Here is a 6989-nt window from a genome sequence, read left to right on the forward strand (position 1 = left end):
TGTGTAATATTTGAGGAGTCCAACACAACTTTCTTGTGGCGGACATTTTACTGTGAATGTAATATGTATACATGCAGGAAAAACACGTCCTCTGATTCACTTCCCATTAGACACTAAATTCCCTCTATACATCACATTAAAGATCACACTTTACTTACAAGATTCTTTGTAAACCAGATCAACCAGCCTGGAGTAGGAAGCTCTCTCAGATAGTCAGCAAGCCTACGACTCTGGACAGACCCTCTTTAAGATCTCTTTCTCCTCAGTCTTCTGACATCTGAGACTAACTGGGTGAGGTGGTATGGACTGGGCCCTTCACCCTCAGACCAACAAGGGAGTCTGGGGTTCTGATTGCTTTCAGCACAAGGCGTGCCCAGATGGACATGTCACCACATGTCTCCTGGGAATGTGGCACCCACTCAATAACTGCAGCAGATCATATCAAAACATTTGGCCCCCCATCCAAAACCCAGCCCATGCAGAATAGACTGGACATTACAAGATGTCTGGAATTAGCTACAGGACAACCCTGGGGCTTGACTCACAAGCGCTCTTACTGTGTTGATAACATACATTGGTCAGTCAATCCATTTCACTAAGTTCATTAACAACATGTATGCATAACATTGACATACTGAAATGTAATTATGGTCTTCATGAATTATGGTCTTCGTAAAACTGCATGGTTCACAGTCATATGTGCTTTGTGATTTTTTTCATCCAGCTTCCAACTGTCTATCTCAGAAGTACGAGAAGAGATATAAACACTATAAAAAAAACAAATAAAGCTAATGAAAAAAACAAATGAGAGGAATGTGATACTGGTATGGTGGAAAACATTTCCCTAAGTGTATATTTTTTCAGTAAAATGGTCTAATTTCAACTCCTGTAACTCAGTGTCACTGCCAGTGAATGAGAACAGCTGTTGTGTGCTGTAGCAATCCCTTAGGCTCCACATGTTCGAGAACTGCTCTCTGCTTGCTTAAAAAAAATTGCTGAACTATGATAAACCTCACACAGCCAGGGATCCCTACTCTAATTCTGAGACTTCGAGTGAGCTGTGTTCATATATAAAATAGCTCTCACCACAAGGTCTGGTGTACTACAGAGAAAAATAGCGGGAGCTGTTACGCAATATAGTTTGACTTTTTCTTTCTCAACAAATGGCAGAGAGGAGAAAAGCTGTCCAGTGCTCAGCGTGGATCTCACCAAACATCTCCAAACATGGCTCGAAAAGGCCCGGGCCAGAGAAACAGTTTAGTCTTCTAATTGTGAGGACCCCTCTCTTCCCTAAACAGCTTCCACACTGGCTGTGAGCCAGAGGGTTCTACACATTCCACACAAGAGCCATTGGATGTTCAGGGGCTAGCAGTTTTAAACAACTGCAATATAAAAGGAAATGCATGCCATTTTTACATATTCTAGTTTTCTGGGTTTCTAGTCTTTCAGGAAAGACCATAAGTAATTGTCGAGAGGGAAAATATGGCCAACACATACCTACTGGACTGAAGTATTCTGATAATCCTACAACTTCTTACAAAATAAAGTGAAAAACAAGTGAGGTGTCACTCTTTTCACGGGAGGAAAAACATCCACCCAGTGTGTTGACCTGGCTCATGAAAGGTCAGTGCTTCTGAGATTGGAGGTTAGTTGTTGTTGGTGCTGCGGCTAGCTAGCATGGCCATGAAAATCCCTGACAGTTATTGGGCATAGACAATGACCAGATCCTGAGGACAGAGTGGGCTTGGCACGTGTGAAGGTCCTGGGGAAGGCGCTGGCTCACCACATGGACACAATGTCTCACATGGACATTTTTAGAGAGCCAGTCTGGGCACAACCTGGCAGCTCAGCTTTTAGAGCCAGTGTAATAAGAATGTCACTGAGCTGAAAGTTTACCAAGGACGATACGGTTGCCTCACAAGGACTCTAGGCTGTCCTCCAAGATCTCTTGGTAGAGAATACACAAAGAATCACAGATAGAGAGAGGATAAACAAGTATACTTATTGTTAGGCACCTGGCAAAAAGTACAAAACAATACAAATATGAAACTGGGATTATTCCTTTTTTAATACAATATAGATATAGATCAGATGCCATTTCACTGACATAGAGTATAAGATTTGATGATTCTGTAACTGGAAGACCTCATCTACACTGTCACCGCCAGAGGACAAGCCACAACCTAAGATGTGGATTCCTGTTGGCTTAGACAATGGGGAACCCTAACATGTTTATGGGAGCGTTGATTCATTTTCAGGTCATTTCCTGAGAGAGTGTGGAATGTTTCACCTTATTTCAGGGTGGTGTTTTGACTCAGACATGGAATGCAGGCTTACTGTTGAGTGTCCTACCTGTTATAACTCCCTGAGTGGTTGTGTGACCTGACTACTTGATTATTTTGTCATAGGATACAGTAGCTGCACATATCTAAAAAGAGCAATGTGACAATCCAGTCATTTCAAGTACTTAGACAAAAGTAACAACGTAGGTCTCTAAAAATGTCTCAATATCTGCCGATTTTTAAGTGTGCCACCCCATGTCTGTCTATCCTCTTACCGTGACACAAACACTAAAGGGCACTAATAGCCTATTATCTGGCAGCTCCAAGAATGATAGCTTTATCTTTCATTTGGATAAGCAGGCACTCAGCTTCATCACGACAGTACTATATGTAACTGGTGTGAAATGGGTAGCTAGTTAGCTGTGCACGCTGGTAACATTTCAATCGGTGACATCACTCGCTCTGAGACCTTGAAGCAGTTGTTTCCCTTGCCCTGCAAGAACCCTGGCTTTCTTCGAGCGATAGCTAACGATGCTTGTTCAGAGGGTCCCTGGTTCAAGCCCAGGTTGGGGCAAGGAGAGGGACGGAAGCAAGACTGTTACATTGATGCTGTTGTCCCGGATCACTCAGTTGGGCTCTGCACAGCTGCTGGGGTTTCTGCAGAGAAGGAGGAGGTCAACCTGTGTGAAATTCCCTCAGAACAACCGCAATTCGTTGGGGTATGGACTCGACAAGCTGTCGAAAGTGTTCCACAGGGATGCTGGCCCATGTTGACTCCAATGCTTCCCACAGTTGTGTCAAATTGGCTGGGTGTCCTTTGGGTGATACACACAGGAAACTGTTGAGTGTGAAAAACCCAGCAGTGTTGCAGTTCTTGACACGCTCATACCAGTGTACCTGGCACCTACTACCATACCCCGTTCAAAGGAACTTAAATCTTTTGTCTTGCCCATTCACCCTCTGAATGGCACACACACACAATCCACGTCTCAATTGTCTCAAGGCTTAAAAATCCTTCTTAACCTGTTTCCTCCCCTTCATCTACACTGATTGAAGTGGATTTAACAAGTGACATAAGGGATCATAATTTTTACCTGGATTCCCCTGGTCAGTCTGTCATGGAAAGAGCAGGTGTTCCTAATGTTTTGTACACTCAGTGTACAGCTTACAACTGGCTCATTCATCCCCCTCCTCTCCCCTGTAACTATTCCCCAGGTCGTTGCTGTAAATGAGAATGTGTTCTCAGTTAACTTACCTGGTAAAATAACGGTAAAATAAAAAATGTAAATAAATAAATGCTTGGCTTTTACATTTTAATTTGATATTCTACTGTGCCTGCATGGTGCAGAGTGAGGCATATGGCAAGACTGGATGCTTTTGTCGAAACAGTTGTCAACAAGTGTTTTGTTTTCCCTTGTTTTTCCACCACAGCTTGCAGTGCCAGCGAGAGGGTGACAAGAAATCAATCACCAAACCATAAATTCTCTATTCACTTTCTTGTTTACTCACTTCCATTGGTGGGCTTCTCTTTGTGTGCTCAGACCTCGAAAAGCCAAAGCATAACACTTCATGTAGCACTATCCACTTTGGCCAATGGGAGCAGATGGAGAAAAGGGGGGAGGGAGGTTGCTAAGCAACATGCAGTAACATTAACACAGAATGGAAACAGAAACCTTTCTGGTGTGTCTGGCAGAAACATCCGGCCTGCCCAGAGAAACATCAGTTATTTAGAATAAAGAGAATGTTGTTTTCAAATGCACTCACGATCTGATACTGTCTAGGATCTGTAAACAAATCATATGCCATCAAGCAATATGACATAACAAAAGCTCTTGATTTGGGTATTTCATGTATAATAATTGACAACAACTCCTAGATTAATATGCTGGCTTTAACCCTGCCTTGGTTTCCATTTGCACTGAAAAAATACATGCAAGTTGGATAAATGCATTTAGAGACTAAATGCCATAAACTGGCTTAGGTTTCAATAGAAAATTCTCCCTTCAGACTAAGATCCTAAAGATGTTAAATAACCTTATAATGGGCATATAAAGCACCTCTTGAGACAAATCTGAAATTCAGTTTTGATTCGTGTCTCGCGGTTGTTCTTCTCACTTCAAAGGGGTCCAAGTAACATGATTCTAAAGGATTTATCAAATATTTACCACTCAACACAAATAATTCATCATTAGCCTGAGAAGACATGAATCATCCGCCTGGGAAGACAGAAACAACTAGCCATAGACAATTCTCTAAAAAAATAACTATTCAGTGTACTTACATCTCCATTTTAGTCATTTATCAGACGCTCTTACCCAGAGCGACTTACAGCAGTTGGTGCATACAATTCCGTACTGTTCACATGTTTTGGGGTGACATTTGAGTTTGCAATGCACCTGTGCCATTGGACATGTCAACACAGGAACAGTGAGGCAGAATACGGCCATACATGAGGAAATATTCTGGATGGATAAAAGTTAGCACCAAGGTTTGAGCGATGCCTGATAAAGAGCACAGGTCTGATGTGAAGGTTTAAAGAGAGTGCATTAATACGGTATGTGGGGGGGACACGTTCATTCTAAATGACGTAGCACATAGGGTTTCTTGGCACTATAGATCCTTCGCCAACTGTTAAAGAACGTGTCACCCATTCAGCATGTTGATCAGCATGTCACGTTCATGTTAAATGTTTCTGGTCAAGAGAGATTTCCTTAGACAATAGACGACAGTCCTCCATTGTACAAAGTGTTGATTTATGCTCGGTTGCCTGAAAGGTGTGCTGGCTCACATGGCAGCATGGTTTGCAGTGTCAGTCCTGAGCGGACCTATCCCCCTGGATTCGAGGTTTTACTGGTTCACAGGAGTACTCAAATTTGTCTTGCAGGACAGGGCAGAGTCATGGTACACACGGGCTGAATGGGTGTAGATGTTGACACGAAAACACTTTAGTGTAGACACGTGAATGAGGCAGAGTTGTCGTGCTCTCCATCCTGAGAGAGGTCACCAGGTCAATCCTGAGGTCAGTCATTCAGTGGTTACTGAACGCCTCCATGCCCCTCCCCGTTATGTGAAAGTTCATGCCACATGCACTTAATCAGGAAGCCCGCCTATTCGTCAAAGAAACTGTCTGAACATGGAGGTAGCCATTCACTGTGTCAATAACTAGTGTGCATTCAGTCCCTATGGGGCATTCAGTTGCTTTCATCTCTATGGGTGAAGTGTGGGTTTGTGAAGATAATCCAAAATATCATAATCCAGAATGTTCATTAAAAAAAATGTAAACATACAAAAAAATGTATTATCAAGGAACAGCGTCCAGAGGTTGAGGTTTTCATCTCCCATTAAGTGACCATGAGTTGTTATTGTTTGTTTCTTGGTTTGCCTGTTTAATACTGTAGCTCATTCACTGAGTTATGCAGTAACCATATTAAGTCCAACTGCAGAACACAGTATGGAGTTTCAGACAGACTTAAGTTATTCATTGTGTCATTTTTACACCTCCACACAGATTACACAGAGAACCAGGTAGGCCTATACTGTACAGGGGAATGCAATGCAAAGAGAAGATAATAACAATGGGGAATTTAGGAGCTCTGTATACACGTCATTCATGTATTTACCTACATATCATGTTGCCATGTTATTTCTGCTATTATGAAAAACATACTCAATATAGTCAGTCGTGTGGTTGCAGATAACAGATGGATGTGTCTCTACTGCGGTATTTAGCGCATCAATGCAGGTAATAGGTAAGTGCTAGAATTACAATCAAACACTCGTGATATTAACGCAAGTCACTCGAGCCATAAAATGAAAGACACATTTGTCAGCGTTTATGTTGTCAAGGGAGAGAAATTATCCAACGTGGGCATGATGCAAATTGTCTTATGTACGATATTTATCTGACGAGCAAAATTAAGCATATGAGAAAGGCAGACAATAAAATGACACGTTTACCTTTGTAGAGTGGCAATCCAAATTGTCTTATGTCCGATATTTATCTGACGAGCAAAATTAAGCATATGAGAAAGGCAGACAATAAAATGACAAATGTTTACCTTTGTAGAGTGGCAATCCAGTGTTCCTTATCAATATCGCTGCCACACGCGGCAGTGAGGTCTCTGCTACAGTAAATACAGTCGCCACAGCGAGCACACAGGCACACACCCCCACCAATCTCCCCGACACGGTTTGCATCTCACTCCTTGCTCACATACATGCGTCTTTCCCTCCTTGAGGACAGGGGAAAGGATGGAGGTGGCGTCAGGACTCATTATGTCCTATTATGGGATATCGTCATCGCTCTTGCATTACAGGCTTCTTACACATGTATCATCATTAGAATGTTGACGGATCATTTGATTAAGTAAACTCTTGTAAAATGCGTAATTCATTTAAGATTAATTGAATGCATTTGATTAATTGTGTGATTAATTGGTGTTTTTAAAGTGTATTTCTGGTTGAAGGACCACTGTGGACCACTATGCATAGTGACTCAGGAACAGGTGCAAATGTGATAAATGAATACACCATAAGTTTAGCTTATTGGATCCATCTTGGGCTCACTTGTCAATTAAGCTATATGGAAGTGCATGAAATACACTCAAATGTTGTGTTGTGCAGGTTGACAATGAAATATACATCAAAGCATCAGACAATAGATGATTGATAGTTTTACAAAAGAAAGAAAGGCTATATTGCAGTATA

General features: G+C 41.9%; 1 protein-coding gene across 8 annotated transcripts in view; it reads right to left on the minus strand.

The window, feature by feature from the left end:
- LOC106576818 (sorbin and SH3 domain-containing protein 1) overlaps positions 1–6611 on the minus strand; it is a 79366-nt gene extending 72755 nt beyond the window's left edge. For 2 of the 8 annotated variants that reach the window (XM_082964696.1, XM_082964698.1), the window contains exon 1: positions 6341–6537. The gene's annotated coding sequence lies outside the window, so the exon portion shown is untranslated. Of the gene's footprint in view, positions 1–158; positions 324–6340 lie in introns of those variants that run through there. The other 6 variants (XM_082964695.1, XM_082964693.1, XM_082964697.1 and 3 more) reach the window with 6 other exon arrangements.
- Positions 6612–6989: the final 378 nt, after the last annotated feature.

Source organism: Salmo salar, chromosome 18, assembly GCF_965601325.2.
Source record: "Salmo salar chromosome 18, fSalSal1, whole genome shotgun sequence".
In the NCBI taxonomy this organism is placed as follows: domain Eukaryota; kingdom Metazoa; phylum Chordata; class Actinopteri; order Salmoniformes; family Salmonidae; genus Salmo; species Salmo salar.